An 18,464-nucleotide genomic window follows, 5' to 3' on the forward strand; every position below is an offset into this window, starting at 1 on the left:
GGAATTTCATAAGTTGTGGATTCAATTTGTTTAACCGTTTGATTGATAACTTATTTATGTATGTTTATTGAGAGTGCACGCTTAATTTTCATGCATGAATATGACGCTAGAATATAAGTGAGTTTCACCTAATAGTTATGAACTTATATTCACAAGTAGTGGAGGTTGCTTATAAACAATCGCGTTAAAAGAATTCTTGGCACTAGTTTCATGCTCATCATAGTAACGAATGCCTCGTCAACACTTATAGTTTTCATAATGCTTAATGATCTTTGATTGTATCTTTATTGTGCTTTTCACGTAAAGGACTTTTGGAGAATGTGGTGAATTGCGTTGCGCTAACCCATCCAATTCATTAACTTAAGGAGAACTTGACGGTTAATTTAAGCGGACCTAATTAACCCGGGGAGTTGAGTTTCATAACTTATCGAAAGACCAACTGAAAATCAATCTTGTATGCAAGTGTAACATGTGTGGAGAAGAACCCCTTAGCTATTCCATCATCCATATTTTCATCACATTCATATTTACATTTTGCCCTTAATTATAATCTGTCCATTTAATTTAATCTCATCCAAACACAATCCCCCCATATTTTGTTAAGTCTTAGTCATTATAATCTGTCTTATTTTGGTTTTTTTGGAGTCACAAACACCTTTAAATTCGTCCAAATCTGCCTAGTTTACATTCTTGTTTTGTTTGTTGATTTTCGTACAAAACCAAATTCCCAATTGTCTTAGAGTATCTAATTGGTTCGATTATGTTTTAGATTGTGTTTTTAGCTCATTTTGAGTCTTGTGAACTTATTTCGAGTTTTCTTTAAGTGAGTTAAGTGTTTTAAAGGTTATTTTTATTTCTTTGAGTTAGTTTAAAGTGTTTAGCACCCCTAGTTAATCCCCGGTTATAACGATCCCTACTTACATCATTACTACAATTGTCATAAATAGGGTTTAATTTGTGTGCGTATAATTCTCGCATCAAGAAGGAAATTGTGTAAAGCTGATAATTTAGTTTTCTCTACATGTCCTTTATATAAAGGATTCTCATCTGAATGATCATGGTAGGCGTTAGGCTGGTGCGAACTAAATAAGCACACAAATTAAAACCCTCTTTTGACAATTGTAGTAAAGATGCAAGTAGGGATCGTTCTAGACCGGGGATTAGGAGGGATTACTAAATCACTTGGAAACTGACTCAAAAAATGTAAAACAAACGTTAAAAACACTAAACTAGACTCAAAGAATGCAAACTAAACAATAAAACACTTAAACAAATCAAAAGACTCAAAGAATGCAAAACACTTATAAACACAAACTCATACACTTTCTAACTAAATTGGACACTAAAGTAAAGGGGGATTGAGGTTTTGACAAAATTAAACTAAATGCACAGATTGTAATTAAGGGCAGAATGTAAATATGAATGTGATGAAAATATGGATGAATGCTAGCTAGAAGGTTCTTCTCCACACATGTCACACTTGCATACAATTTGATTTTCAGTTGGTCTTTCGATAAATTATGAAACTCAACACCCCGGGTTAATTAGGTCCGCTTAAATTAATCGTCAAGTTCTCCTTAAGTTAATGAATTGGATGGGTTAGCGCAACGCAATTCAAAACATTCTCCAAAAGTCCTTTACGTGAAAAGCACAATAAAGATACAATCAAAGATCATTAAGCGTCATGAAAACTATAAGTGTTGACGAGGCATTCGTTACTATGATGAGCATGAAACTAGTGCCAAGAATTCATTTAACGCGATTGTTTATAAGCAACCTCCACTACTTGTGAAAATAAGTTCATAACTATTAGGTGAAATTCACTTATATTCTAGCGTCATATTCATGCATGAAAAATTAAGCGTGCACTCTCAATCAACATACATAAATAAGTTATCGATCAAGCAGTTAAACAAATTGAATTCACCATTCATGAAATTCCAACCAAAAGTAATCAATTCATATTGCAAGCATAAACATGGTTTCGAATCACCCCCTAGCTAAATAGGGGTTTAGCCTCTCATGTTCACAAAAAGAGAAATACAATTGAATTTAAACATAAAGCACAAAGGATTGATTACACCTAGAACGCACAACGAATCCACTTGAATTTCTGCGCGTCGAAGCTCCTCTTTCCTCTTCTCCTTGCTGCGGCAGAGAGTGTTTAGGGAATTTCTGGATGGTTTTCTGGGTTAGGGATGGATTTAGGGAGGTTGGGTGGTGCGGCAAGGTTGGTAGATGGTGTGTAAAGGTATGGGGAATGGATGGTGGTGCTGCGGCAGAGAAGGGAGGCTGCTGGAATGGATATGGTGGCAGCGGCAAGGATGGGAAAAAGCTGGAATGGGTGGTGGTGGCTGCATGGTTTTTTAAGGGAATTAAGTTTTCGTTTTCTGCATGGGAGTTACGGCTTTTGGGAGTGAATAATGAGATGGTGGCTGCAGTAAGATGTCTTTTTGGCTGAAAAGAATAATGGGATATGGAATGAGAGGTGAATCAATATGAATTAGGGTGCGGCTGCAAGGTTTAGGGTTAGGGCTTTTGTGCATAAAATTGGACCAAAGTGCCCCCCCTTGCACGGCAAGGGAAGGAAAGGAGGGGAAAGGCACGGCAAGGGCTGGAATTTGGGCTAAGGCCTTGGTTTTGTGTCCTAAAGTGCCTACAAGGCCTTCAAAGTGGCTAGAAAATACAGACGTTTAAGTTTAGGAAAGGTTACCAAAACGGGAAACGTAGGGTTAACTTTCCTACATCAAGTAGGAAACCTTGTTTGAGTAGGATTCCACGTTTTGGTAGGAATTCATCGTTGGAGTAGGAATTCATCGTTTCTTCAAGTCTTCAACTCATTCATTCCTCATTTGCTCCAAAAAGCTCCAATTTGCATCTTCTTGCACACTTTGGCCTTATAATCTGAAAATGCAACAAAGTGACTTTAAACACTAAAATAACTAAGTAAATACAACATAAATGCACGAGAACAAGCTAATTAAGTCGCATGAATATGCTCCTATCAAATTCCCCCACACTTAACTTTTGCTAGTCCTCGAGCAAAACAAAACAACTAAAGAAAATAAAACGAAACAAAACAAACAAAACAAAACCTAAACCTTCCAACGTTTGCCTCAGGGATTTCCAATGAAACATGACATGTCAAAGATCATTACTCACATAGCTTTTAGTCCTCCTTCCCCTCGAGCACATACTTAATCATAGTCACCATTCACTAGTTCGCATTTAATCAGTTAAAACACATTTTGAATGTAGTAACATGCCTTAGAGAATTCCCTCAATTCCTCACTAGTTATGCACTCAATTTTCACTCATACTTTCTGACTACACACCCTACACTAGTTATATGTGAAAAGATTGATGTAAACATGAAAGACTAGTACTCACATATGTTATAACAAAGAACGCAATTTCTAGAGTAATTAAACATGTTTAGATATGATCTCATGAATGGAATGCTACTACTTAGACGCGAGAACCAGTGACACCATATGCTCATACCAAATTCAAACTCCACAATTGAAATGCACAACACTCAAGATAGAAGTCAAAGGTTGTAACGAGGCTTGGGGTATTGGCTAACAAGGAAAGGTAGGAATAAACAAAAGTTCTTTAAGCAATAGCAAGCAAAGTAATGAAATTAAGACCTAGAATTCCCTTAAGATGCAGAAATCAACTTTTAGACAAATAGGGAAGATTCAAACAACTCTTAGGGCCTAATTCATTGTTTTGGGCCCTTACGTCAACAAACCATACTTTGGAACTCTTTTTCATCTCTTTTCAACTCTTTTTTTCATTTTTTTTTTCTTTTTCTAGCCGTGCCTATGGCACATAACTCACATCAATAATCCTTCCCCCACACTTATTTTCTGCAACACATTAATCAAAAGGAATTCATTCATGCTTACTATGCTTCAAGAACAAGGGTACGGATGGTCCTAATCTAGGCTAGGTGAGGATAATGTGGGTTAACAAAGAACATGGGCTAACACGGCTCAATGGGGTTAACTTAAACACAAAATGAGTGAAGGGCACATGGCTGTTTGGCTTTGATGGTGGTCACTACACAACTTCATCTTGAATATGTGTTATGCAAATCAATGACATGCTTTGAATGAAATGGGCATGAGTTCTAGCAGTTGGAACTAAGTGATGAAACGCCTTCTAAGTAGTAACCGAGCAATGAGTAATGAGATCATGCAACGACTTAAGAAAACAATGATGCACAGATTATTACTCTCCAAATAACGTTTAGGCTCAAGTCTCACAGGGATATAGCGTTTGTTTAAGTTCCTTCCTTCAAGCATGTTACAAAAACTAATTTTTTTTTTCTTTTTGTGATTATATGTGAATTCATAAACTATAACTACAAACAAGCATAAACCAAAGAGTATATCAAACATCCATCCATGATTGTAACTATCTTTAACCATCATGCAATTAAAAACCAAATCCTCATCATTGTGTTGGAAGGTGACCTACGACACAAACAAACACACAAAACAACTCTTTTTGGGTTTTTCAAAACAATTTTTCAAATTTTTATGGTATTTTCGGATTTTTAAGTCAACACACTCTAAAACACTCTAAAATAGCTTAAAAATACTTAAAAATAGTGGGAAACAAGTTTAGACATGTTAGGTGGTAATACCCTACGAATTTCATGCAAAAATATCTCAAAACAGAATGTTACCCCCCCCCCCCCCCCACACTTAAACTAAACATTGTCCTCAATGTTTTAGACACAATTGAACACATTACACAAAACATAAAGTAAGCAACAAAGGAGAGGGTTTAGGGACGCAAATCTGAGTGTGGAGCGATTCCCAAGTTCTTCCTTTGTTGATTGCATAGGTTGCCTCCCAAGTAGCGCTTTCTTTTACGTCTTGCAGCCGGACGATGCCACATTGATCAACCTTCATGGGAACCCACGGCATAGTGGGTGGTCTCCTCCACATCATGTTCTACAAAGCTCTCGTAGTAAGGCTTCAATCGATGCCCATTCACCTTGAACTCTTGACCTGTTTTGAAACTACGAACTTGGACTGCACCATGAGGAAAAACATTAGTAATAACAAAGGGTCCAATCCAACGTGAACGTAACTTACCCAGAAATAGACGAAGACGAGAATTAAACAACAACACTTTTTGTCCAACAGAGAAGGACTTGGTACGAATCATCTTGTCATGAAAGGCCTTTGTCTTTTCCTTGTAAATGGGGGCATTCTCGTAAGCTTCATTCCGTATCTCCTCAAGTTCATTCAATTGAAGCTTACGATGAATTCCCGCCTCATCTACATCCATGTTGAACTTCCTCATGGCCCAATGAGCCTTGTGCTCCAACTCCACAGGTAAGTGACATGATTTGCCATAAACAAGCCGAAAGGGGGACATTCCTATGGGTGTTTTGTAGGCGGTCCTATAAGCCCACAATGCATCCTCTAACCTCAAGCTCCAATCCTTTCTTGTTGGCCCAACCGTCTTCTCAAGAATCTGTTTTACCTCCCGATTCGACACCTCGGCTTGCCCGCTTGTTTGAGGATGATAGGGTGTCGAAACCCTATGTGTAACGTTGTACTTCTTGAGCAGTGCCTCGATTGTGCGATTACAAAAATGTGAACCTCCATCACTTATGAGAACTCGAGGCATTCCGAACCTAGCAAATATGTTAGACTTCACAAAATCTGCAACCACTTTGGAATCGTTAGTACGGGTGGCTTTTGCTTCCACCCATTTGGAAACATAATCCACCGCCAACAAGATATAGAGAAAACCATGCGATGAAAGAAAAGGACCCATAAAATCAATTCCCCACACATCAAATATTTCAACAGAAAGTATAGGGTTTTGTGGCATTTGATCCTTAAGACTTATATTACCCATTCGTTGACAACGATCACATGTAAGGCAAAATGTCTTAGCATCCCTAAAAATGGTTGGCCAATAAAACCCACATTCTAAGACTTTAAGAGCCGTGCGTTGGGTGCCAAAATGTCCCCCACATGCATATGAATGACAAAATGTTAAAATAGATTGAAACTCAGATTCATTCACACAACGTCGTACAATCTGATCGGGACAAAATTTCCAGAGGTAGGGATCATCCCAAACATAAAACCTAGCATCCTTTTTAAGCTTATCACGTTGATTCCTATTAAGTGTGCTAGGGATATGTTTAGACACCAAAAAGTTCACCAAATCTGCATACCAAGGCTCACTTACCTGGATAGACATTAATTGTTCATCGGGGAAGGTTTCAGAAATTGGCAATGCTTCCTTATGCACCATTCGACTTAGGTGGTCAGCCACCACGTTCTCCACGCCCTTCTTATCCCGAATCTCAATGTCAAACTCTTGTAGAAGCAACATCCATCGAATTAGTCTAGGCTTGGCCTCCTTTTTCGTGAGCAAATACTTGAGAGCTGCATGATCAGTAAAAATAATAACTTTAGTACCAAGTAAGTATGACCGAAACTTATCTAATGCAAATACGACAGCAAGTAATTCTTTTTCAGTAGTTAAGTAATTTAATTGAGCATCATTTAGTGTTCTAGATGCATAATAAATAACATGAGGTTGTTTGTTCTTTCGCTGCCCCAAAACAGCACCAATCGCATAGTCCGAAGCATCGCACATCAACTCGAATGGAAGGCTCCAATCTGGAGGTGTGATAATGGGAGCCGAAGTGAGAGCCTCCTTGAGGTGGTTGAATGCTTTCTCACACGCCTCGTTGAACTCGAAAACCACCTCCTTTTGAAGCAATCGGCATAGTGGCTGCGCAATCTTGGAGAAATCCTTTATGAAGCGCCTATAAAAACCTGCATGACCAAGAAACGAACGAACCTCTCTAACCGAAGTTGGAGAGGGTAAGTGACGAACAAGGTCTACCTTAGATTTATCTACTTCAATGCCTTTTTCAGAAATAATATGTCCTAAAACAATACCTTGCTTAACCATGAAGTGACATTTCTCCCAATTTAGCACAAGGTTTGTTTCAACACAACGGTTCAAAATCACACTAAGATTATTCAAACAACCATCAAATGAATTACCAAAAACACTGAAATCATCCATAAAAACCTCAATAATTTTCTCAACATAATCTGAAAATATGCTCATCATGCATCTTTGAAATGTGGCAGGTGCATTACATAAACCAAATGGCATACGACGATAAGCAAATGTACCAAAGGGGCATGTAAAAGTAGTCTTTTCTTGATCATCCGGGGCAATAACAATTTGATTATAACCAGAATATCCATCAAGAAAACAATAAAATGAATGACCCGCTAACCTTTCCAACATTTGATCTAGGAACGGCAATGGGAAGTGGTCCTTCCTCGTGGTGGCGTTTATCTTCCTATAATCAGTGCATACGCGCCAACCGGTTTGGACTCGAGTGGGCACCAACTCATTCTCCGCATTTTCCACCACCGTCACTCCAGATTTCTTCGGCACACATTGGATAGGTGAAACCCACTTACTATCCGAGATTGGATAGATGACTCCACAATCTAAAAGCTTGATTATCTCCTTTTTCACAACTTCCATCATTGGAGGGTTAAGACGGCGTTGAGCCTCTAGTTGGTTTGGCCCCCTCCTCAAGAAATATGTGATGCATACATGTGGCGGGACTAATACCTTTTATATCGGCCAAGGTCCACCCTAGGGCAGATTTGAACTCCTTCAAAACACGCACTAATTTCCCTTCTTCTTGTGCCGTGAGTGATGAAGAAATAATGGCCGGTAATGTCTCCTCTTCCCCCAAGAAAATGTACTTCAAATGGCCTTGTAGTGGTTTGAGATCAAGGGTAGGTGCCTGAACTATGGATGGAAGCAACTTATTAGTCGAAATGGGAATTGACTCAAAGTTAGAGAACTTACCCTCGTGCCTAGGCAGTGACTCTAGGGCAGCAACCAACTCCATACATTCCTCACTAGGGTGCACGGCATGCAATGGAATGTGTGTGCCGTGGCCTAGCAACAATCCCCCTCCCTTGGTTTTGAGTTCCATGCTTCGTGTAATGACATTTTCTAGTGCATCGGCGTTCAAATCTTCAAAATATCCCTGCGCCAAAGAGTCAACTATATCAATGGAGAAACATGAATGATCCTCACTAGGATACTTAATAGAATCAGAAAGACTAAAATTAACAACTTCCCCATCAAATTCCATGGACAACGTTCCATTAAACACATCAATCTTTGTCCAAGCCGTCTTCATGAATGGCCGGCCAAGTAGGATTGGCAACGTAGGGGCATGGTCAGATTCATCCATCTCTAGCACATAGAAGTCCGCCGGAAAAATTAAATGATTAACCTGCACAAGCACATCTTCCAAAACTCATTTTGGATAAGCATTAGATCTATCGGCCAATTGGATGATTACACCATCATTTTTTAATGCTCCTAGGTTCATAGATGCATAAATTGAATATGGCATAACATTTATAGAAGCACCTAGGTCTAGCATGGCAGATTCAAATTTAGTGTTTCCAATGACACAAGGAATGGTAAAACTACCCGGATCTTTGCATTTGGGGGGTAGTTTGCGTTGCAAGATGGCGGAGACATTTTCACCTACCTTTACTACTTCTTTGGTCGCCATCCTCTTCCTTGTGGTGCAAAGCTCCTTGAGAAACTTGGTGTACCTCGGGACTTGCTTGATTGCGTCCAAAAGGGGTATGTTTACTTGAACTTTCCGGAATGTCTCAAGGATGTCCTTCTCGGCTTCTTCTTTCTTCGTTTGCATGAACCTACTAGGAAAAGGCACATTCGAAGGAACAACATTAGTAGGAACTAAATTTGACACATTCTTACCCTTTTTGGCCGAATTATACACTTTGGAGTCATTTGAAGCTTGCGGCAAAGGTGTTTCCACCTTTGCCGTGGGTTGCCTTGATTCCTCCTCTTCAATTCTTCGGTTTTCATCCTCTTCAGGGCCTGATGGTGATGGTGTAGGACCTGCCCCGACTTCTTTTCCACTTCTCAAGAGTATGGCCTTTGCACTTTTGAAGCCTCCCTTGGGGTTTGGAATGGTAGAACTAGGAAGTTGGCCTTGCTCACGAAACTTCCCTACAAAATCTGCAATCTGCCCAATTTGTTTCTCCAATTGCTCCACCCTCTTGTCTTGGTTTTGCATGGCTTTTGCTTGACTTTCTTGCCCCTGAGACAAATTCGTTAGTAACTTAAGGAGTGTATCATTGTCCAAAGTGTTACCTGAACTTGTTTGGGCAGATTGTGGAGGTGCTTGTGTGGGGACGTATGGCTTGTTGTAGAAGCTCGGGGGTTGTTGCCTAAAGCCTCCTTGTTGTGGTGGTTGTTGGGGCTCCCTCCATTTGAAGTTCGGGTGGTCTCTCCAACCTGGATTATAAGTGTTAGAATACGGATTGTTCCTCGGTTGGTTTTGGCCTTGAAATCCAATTGCGTTGGCGCTTTCCCATCCACCATTTTCTATGAGTTGTGGGCACTTCTCAGAAGCATGTCCTTGGATAGAACACACTCCGCATACAATCGGTCTTTGCACCCTCATTCCTTCAGCCATATGAGACACAATGGAAGTAAGATTAGCTAATTGTGAATGAATGTCGGGTGTGGAACTTACCTCATGTACTTGCTGCCGTGGGGGTCCTCTTTGGCCTACTCCTTCGTATTGTTGAGCATTCAATGCTCGGTTAGCAATCAAAACCTTGGCATCCCTGGGTGTCTTGTCCACCAATCCACCCGCCGAGGCGTCGAGCATTTGACGTTCGATTGGTAGGAGCCCCTCGTAGAAGTACTGAAGAAGTAACTCCTCCTTCATCTGATGCTGTGGACACGAAACAACAAGAGATTTAAAACGTTCATAATACGTAGGAGAGGACTCACCTTCTTCTTGTTGGATCCCACTTATCCTTTTACGCAAAAGGATGATGCGAGAAGTTGGGAAAAACTTCTCCAGAAAAACCCTCTTCATGCTCTCCCATGATGTGACGGTTCCGGGAGCTAAGTCATACAACCAATCCTTAGCTTTGTCCATTAAAGAGAATGGAAAAGCCTTCATCTTCAGAATACTTCCATCGACGTTGATGGGAGTCATGCTCGAACACACCACCTCAAATTCCTTCAGGTGCTTGTTCGGATCCTCCATGGACAACCCATGGTACTTCGGAATATGGTGAAGCAAGCTTGACTTCAACTCAAACTCATCGGTCTTCCCTTCGGCAAGTGGGGGATATTGGATACACAAGGGTGCGGCATTATCCAATCCCGAGGCCGAAAGCTCCTTGAGTGTCCGAGTATCCACGGCCATGACTTGTGGTTCTTCAAATACCCTTGCCGTGGGTTCCTCAAATACACCTGCCGTGGCCTCTTCTTCTTCAAGGTCAGATTCCGGACGTTGTGGACTTGGTTCGTGTGGCTTCCTCTTCCGTCTCAAAGTCCTCTCAAAATCGCTGTCAAAATCCGAGATATGCTCACGAATCGGTTGAGAACTCCGAGTCATGCACTAGTACCTAAAACAAGGAAAACAAAACAAGGTCAGAATTCTTAACAAAAACTAAATTAAACAGAAGGTAACAATCCAAGGGATTAGCAAAGTTGCTAATCCCCGGCAACGGCGCCAAAAATTTGGTGCGAACTAAATAAGCACACAAATTAAAACCCTTTTTTGACAATTGTAGTAAAGATGCAAGTAGGGATCGTTCTAGACCGGGGATTAGGAGGGATTACTAAATCACTTGGAAACTGACTCAAAAAATGTAAAACAAACGTTAAAAACACTAAACTAGACTCAAAGAATGCAAACTAAACAATAAAACACTTAAACAAATCAAAAGACTCAAACAATGCAAAACACTTATAAACACAAACTCAGACACTTTCTAACTAAATTGGACACTAAAGTAAAGGGGGATTGAGGTTCTGACAAAATTAAACTAAATGCACAGATTGTAATTAAGGGCGGAATGTAAATATGAATGTGATGAAAATATGGATGAATGCTAGCTAGAAGATTCTTCTCCACACATGTCACACTTGCATACAATTTGATTTTCAGTTGGTCTTTCGATAAATTATGAAACTCAACACCCCGGGTTAATTAGGTCCGCGTAAATTAACCATCAAGTTCTCCTTAAGTTAATGAATTGGATGGGTTAGCGCAACGCAATTCAAAACATTCTCCAAAAGTCCTTTACGTGAAAAGCACAATAAAGATACAATCAAAGATCATTAAGCGTCATGAAAACTATAAGTGTTGACGAGGCATTCGTTACTATGATGAGCATGAAACTAGTGCCAAGAATTCATTTAACGCGATTGTTTATAAGCAACCTCCACTACTTGTGAAAATAAGTTCATAACTATTAGGTGAAATTCACTTATATTCTAGCGTCATATTCATGCATGAAAAATTAAGCGTGCACTCTCAATCAACATACATAAATAAGTTATCGATCAAGCAGTTAAACAAATTGAATTCACCATTCATGAAATTCCAACCAAAAGTAATCAATTCATATTGCAAGCATAAAAATGGTTTCGAATCACCCCCTAGCTAAATAGGGGTTTAGCCTCTCATGTTCACAAAAAGAGAAATACAATTGAATTTAAACATAAAGCACAAATGATTGATTACACCTAAAACGCACAACGAATCCACTTGAATTTCTGCGTGTCGAAGCTCCTCTTTCCTCTTCTCCTTGCTGCGGCAGAGAGTGTTTAGGGAATTTCTGGATGGTTTTCTGGGTTAGGGATGGATTTAGGGAGGTTGGGTGGTGCGGCAAGGTTGGTAGATGGTGTGTGAAGGTATGGGGAATGGATGGTGGTGTTGCGGCAGAGAAGGGAGGCTGCTGGAATGGATATGGTGGCAGCGGCAAGGATGGGAAAAAGCTGGAATGGGTGGTGGTGGCTGCACGATTTTTTAAGGGAATTAAGTTTTCGTTTTCTGCATGGGAGTTACGGCTTTTGGGAGTGAATAATGAGATGGTGGCTGCAGTAAGATGTCTTTTTGGCTGAAAAGAATAATGGGATATGGAATGAGAGGTGAATCAATATGAATTAGGGTGCGGCTGCAAGGTTTAGGGTTAGGGCTTTTGTGCATAAAATTGGATCAAAGTGCCCCCCCTTGCACGGCAAGGGAAGGAAAGGAGGGGAAAGGCACGGCAAGGGCTGGAATTTGGGCTAAGGCCTTGGTTTTGTGTCCTAAAGTGCCTACAAGGCCTTCAAAGTAGCTAGAAAATACAGACGTTTAAGTTTAGGAAAGGTTACCAAAACGGGAAACCTAGGGTTAACTTTCCTACATCAAGTAGGAAACCTTGTTTGAGTAGGATTCCACGTTTTGGTAGGAATTCATCGTTGGAGTAGGAATTCATCGTTTCTTCAAGTCTTCAACTCATTCATTCCTCATTTGCTCCAAAAAGCTCCAATTTGCATCTTCTTGCACACTTTGGCCTTATAATCTGAAAATGCAACAAAGTGACTTTAAACACTAAAATAACTAAGTAAACACAACATAAATGCACGAGAACAAGCTAATTAAGTCGCATGAATATGCTCCTATCATAGGCCGTTAGTTTTCAAGTATTGAAGCAATTCATGATAGCATTTGCTGCTTAAATTCCCAGGTTCTACTATATAATATTTCACTTGGCATCCACTACTGAAGCATTCAACTGTTGTGATTGTTGTTGGATATCATATATTATTAATTACAATGTACAGGGTTTGGGAAATGTTCTAACTTTAGGGAAGGTTCTGCCAAAATTTTGGTATAGTTTGTAGTGTTTGACTGTTTCTTATTTGTTTTTTTTTCAGCCAAGAAAAATACCTGCGGACCTTGTCGCCAATTGAAGACAGTGAAGGTCACCCGGGTGACAAACAAACGTATCACGATTGGATACGACAACCGACATCGAGTTGCACCAACGCCGGAGCAGCCTAGCACATTGGCCCACGACATTGGTCAACGTCGTTCGGACCTATTGCCTTATGTGATGGAAGTCTTGGAAGGCGATGCTAGATGAGGTGAGGACAAAGGTGCACGCTTATTTGTCGGTAAGTATCATGCCTTTTTATTGCTCTTCCTTTAAATTTTATATATTTATATTACTTAATGTATGTAATTAATTTGTTACATTGCAGACGAACTACAATTTTAACAACATCAACGATAATATGTTGGCGTACATCAACAGGTTTTTCGCTGGATGGTACAAGTAGTGGAAGAGCGACCTGCACCAATATTTTCAGGCATTTGATGATCCATAGGTCGCTCTTGAGGAGGGTTACCCGAAGGAGTTTGAGGACTAGGAAGAAAATTGGGTGTGGCTCTGCAGTCATTTTCAGGAGCCCGGCTATATGGTACGTTTTTTATATTAAGTCTAAAAGTATTATATGTTTCTTACTAATGTTTATTGATTTTTTTTATATTTTATTTAAATTAGAACTAATACGTTTATTTTTTATATAACAAAAGAAGGCGAAAGCCTACAAGATCAATCGGGAAAAGAAGACTTTTCTACCATTCGGGTTCGAGGCCCTTCTCATATAGGATGGAAGCATGACGGCAGGTAATAATAAAGTTTTTCATATTCAATTTTTAACATGTCAATAATGTTTTTTTTTTTTTTCGTACTAACATTTTTCTTATCTTGTTCTATTCAGGGTGGTTCAAAATTCTCGGAGATCGATGTCTTTGCAAACGTTTATGCTCAACCCAGGGATGAGTTGGCCGAGTCCCTTCAAGTAAGTATTCTTCAATTGTAATTACTATCTTATGCATTCAAGTATCACGGTTATCATTTGAATGTTATTATTAATATTTCAGGTTATATTACACAGACGATGATGATGGAGAAAAGGCAGTTGGTTCTTTAGGAGTCCGCCTCCCAGCTTCCTCTTGAGACTCCGCTCAAGTCTATGGATCCCTCCAAGGATGTGGGGTTTTAGATCCTTACAAACACCTTAGATTAGACTCTCGAGCGGAGGTTGTATTGTAGGGGGATGGGGAATGCCAGGTGGCGGGAACCTAGGGCCTTTTCATCCTCGTAGTTGAAGGTGAGGTGACAACTTTGACAGTAGAGGTGGCCGACCTTAGGACTGAGCTCGTCTCGTATAAGAGCCAGATGTCACCGATTGTATAGGGTTAATTCGACATTCGTCTCTCGGATACTCGTCCCCCATCGACGTCCGAACCCTTCCAACCCAAGCATGCCCAGAACTCCGCCGCTTCGACCTCTGAGCCTGTCCTCAACCCCGAGCCCTTCTTGCCCCAATCTTCCCAGCCGCATGCGAACGATGACCCCGTAGATTATTGCCCCTTTTTTTCTTAGTTGTTTAGTCTCTTTTAAAACTTTTTCCTTGTACATACATTTTATTTTTATTTTAAATAAATTATTTTTTGCTTCATTACATTTTTTTATTTAAATTTAAATTTATTATTTGATTATAAAATTAATCCCAGAAAAAAATATATAATTTAAAAAAAAAAACATATTTTTTTTTTTTGCTCAACGAATAGCCTCGTCCTGCATACTTTTTTGCGATAACTCACTTTCGTCGCACAAGAACTGTCACGTCCCGGCCTGGGCCCCCACCACATCCTGGGCCCGCTCCACCACCGTAACACAATATTGTCCGTTTTGGGCCCGACCACGCCCTCACGGTTTTGTTTCTGGGAACTCACACGAGAACTTCCCGATGGGTCACCCATCCTGGGAATGCTTTCGCGCACTACTCGCTTAACTTCGGAGTTCCTATGGAACCCGAAGCCAGTGAGCTCCCAAAAAGCCTCGTGCTAGGTAGGGATGAGAATATACATTTAAGGATCACTCCCCTGGGCGATGTGGGATGTTACAAGAACAACATGTCGTCGTGCAAAGTATTTAGAGATCAATATAAATCGTCCCAAGTTTGTATCCTAACATTTTGTGCGACAAACATATTCGTTCCTAAAAATTTGGTGTGACGAATAAGGAACCATCGTGCCTTATTTTCTGCAACCAATGCTTATGTTCATCACGCAAAGTCTTTCTTCACGATCTTTGCGCCACGGATTCTGTGCAACGAAGTTTTCGTTGGGCATACGTTTGTGTGACTCTATTAAGCTTTGCGCGATCAATTTCTGTTCATCGCGCTAAATGTTAAACGTGGTAATGTTTGTGCATGCACTCAAATTCCTTCAAACATTCTCTCTGCAACTTCATCTTTCTCAAAAAATCCAATCCACTCTCTCAAATACTACAACGAAATTCATATACAAAATCTTGAACTCTAACAATTGTGTGACATAACTCAATTATTCTCCTCTATAATGTTAGGGGAAAAATGTGAGGTTCATAATATTCTATTTTATTTTAATTGAAAGAAGACTTGTGCATCTACTACTACAATATAGTAGTATTCATCTTTTAGTAAATTTTGTAATTTGAAAGTCTTAAATTTGGTTTTCCTAGAGAGGAGTTCAATACCAAATTTATGTTTTTGTTTTTAAAGTAATCTTAACTACATATTAATAGAACCCTCTTTGTCAACCAAAAGAGGATAAAAAGACAAATTAAGCTTTCATCATAACAAAAAAAATTAAGGGCAGTAATGTAATTTTACACAACAAAATTTAACTGTTTTTTGTTTAAGTCTCACCTACAAGTGATTTTAACATCTTTATTTATTTTTTTAAATAAAAAGTAAACCTCTCTCCCTCTCTCCCCACTCTCACCTTCTCTCTCATCTTCTCTCCTTCAATTTTAAAAACAAAATTGTCACTTAGTACTACGGTCTAGTTGCATTCCTCTTCACTTATTAGTGAGAGATCTTAGGTTTAATTTTCATCAAAGGTGAATTCTAACCACAATTTTGCTAGCCATTTTGAGGCTAAGCCCACCCGCTCCCCCCGTAGTGTAGATAATATCGTTTATTAAAAAATAAAACAAAAAACAAAATTTTAAAAAAAAAGTACACACACTTTGAGTGTGGGCATATACTAGTACCAAATTTATGGTTAGCTGATTGTGTGGTTTAGATAAATTTCCGGCACCCAAAACATATTTGTTTCAAGAAAATAAAACTTCAGAGAAGACCTGTATACCGCACGTATTGCAACAGTGCATATAATATGCTTTTCCACATCGCATTTAATTTTCTTTTTCAAAGTTTACTGCAGACATGAATCCAACAATTACGATCAATTTGTCCCCGAAATTGACGGTAAGGCTTAGTAGACCTTTCCTTCAACGGATGAACATGTACGTTTCCTACATGCATGCATCGATCATATAGAAAAGAGAAGTAGACAGATATGGACAAACGCAATTCGAAGAAGCAGATCTGCTTATTTACCAAAGCAATTTGTTCCAATGTTGCATCATCAACATAAATTTCAAAGGTTTCAAGGGATTGTTAATTGTGTTACCAAATATCGCGAAATTAAAGTATTCATAGCAACATAATATTTAGGTCAGTGATCGATATTATTGTTACCCCAGCAGTAGCCACGTTTTTGCTGTTGCGATTGCTTATTTTTGTTATACTAACAATTTAATTACCTCGAGAAAGTTTGACTAATCTTTGTAGTTCTAATGCAAGTGGTAAATTATCATAGTGGTTGAGATCTTCTATTGAAGTTTGAATGTCTATTTCTCATTATTATCGAACAAGATACAAGGAAAGCTCATATATATGAGCGGAAGGAAAAAGGAGAAAACCGAAGCAGAAATCAAGGGACAACACTTCCTTGATTTATGCTTTACCAACAACTAAAGGTAAGGACCATCAGCTAACAACTAAAGCAAGGTAAAAATCCCTTGAATTAGTGAGAATGACAACTATGATAGCCATACACAACCATGACCAACCATACTTAGTTGTTGGACTGCAATGCACCATACATACACCTATGCCTGCCGACTAGGGTTTGGGATTTGACTTAGACTAACCCTAGAATATCTTCCAATACTCCCCCTCAAGCTGGATCAAAGGGATCAATTGATCCGAGCTTGGATAAGAGGTGATGAAAAGTGGTAAATGACAGTCCTTTGGTGAAGATATCTGCAAGCTGATCATGGCTGCGAACGAAGTGTGTAGCAATTACCTTGGACTACACTTGATTCCAAACATAGTGACAGTCAACTTCAATGTGTTTAGTTCGCTCATGGAAGACAGGATTTGATGCGATGTGCATTGCTGCTTGATTGTCACAATGAAGAGACATAGGTTACGGATGAGGAAACCCTAGATCCAAGAGTAGAGTTTTGAGCCAAGTAAGTTCACATGCCGTTGAAGCCATAGCACGATATTCCGCTTCTGCACTTGAGCGTGCAACCACACTTTGTTTTTTGCTCTTCCAGGTGACAAGGTTACCTCCTACGAATGTGCAAAAACCAGTGATAGACTTACGATAGAGAGAGTTCCCTACCCAATCTGCATCTGTATATCCTGAGATCTGAGTATGACCATTATTGCGCATGAGGATCCCTCTACCAATAGAACCCTTCAGATAGCGGAGCACACGGTGAACAATCTTTATGTGATCTGTGTTTGGAGCATGCATGAACTGACTAACAAGGCTCACAGCATATGCTATATCAGGACGAGTGATAGTTAGGTAAATGAGCTTGCCAACCAGTCGCTGATAATACTCTATATTAGGAATGAGATCACCATGAAACTGCAGCTTCAGGTTGCTATTCAAGGGTGTCCGAGCAGGTTTACAATCTGTCATGTTTGCCTCATAAAGAAGATCAATGATGTACTTGCGCTGATTTAGAAAACAGCCCTTGTGGGAATGTGCCACCTCGATTCCTAAGAAATATTTAAGAGTGTAGAGATCTTTGATAGCAAATTTGTGACTGAGATATTGCTTAAGAGCACTAATCTCAGAAACATTATCACCTGTAACAATTAGGTCATCGACATAAATAAGCACAACAAGTTTACCAAATGTGCCCGATCGCACAAATAGAGAGGAATCTGCATTGCTCCGAGAGAAACCAACTCCCTCTAGGACATGACTGAGCTTGGCATACCATGCTCGAGAACTTTGCTTGAGTCCATAAATGGATTTATGAAGTCTACACACCAAGTCTGGATTGTTTGATTGAGGGTGACCTGGAGGAATTTTCATGAAAACTTCTTCTTCTAGTTCCCCATGTAAAAAAGCATTTTTAACGTCCATTTGGAAGAGAGGCCATGCATTGTTAATGGCAACAGATAACAGCACCCTCACTGTATTCATCTCTGCCACAGGTGCAAAAGTCTCTTTGTAATCCACTCCATAAGTCTGAGTAAATCCACGAGCAACCAATCGAGCCTTGTGTCTTTCAATCGTGCCATCTGAATGAAACTTGACCTTGTACACCCAACGACTTCCTACAGCCTTCTTTCCCTTAGGAACCTTCATGATGGTCCAGGTGTTGTTCTCGTGAAGAGCTTGAAGCTCTTCTGCCATAGCAGCTCTCCATTCGCTATGTAATTTAGCTTCTTGA

Source organism: Pyrus communis, chromosome 5 (genome assembly GCF_041283825.1).
Source record: "Pyrus communis isolate YQ-2024b chromosome 5, ASM4128382v1, whole genome shotgun sequence".
Classification (NCBI taxonomy): Eukaryota; Viridiplantae; Streptophyta; class Magnoliopsida; order Rosales; family Rosaceae; genus Pyrus; species Pyrus communis.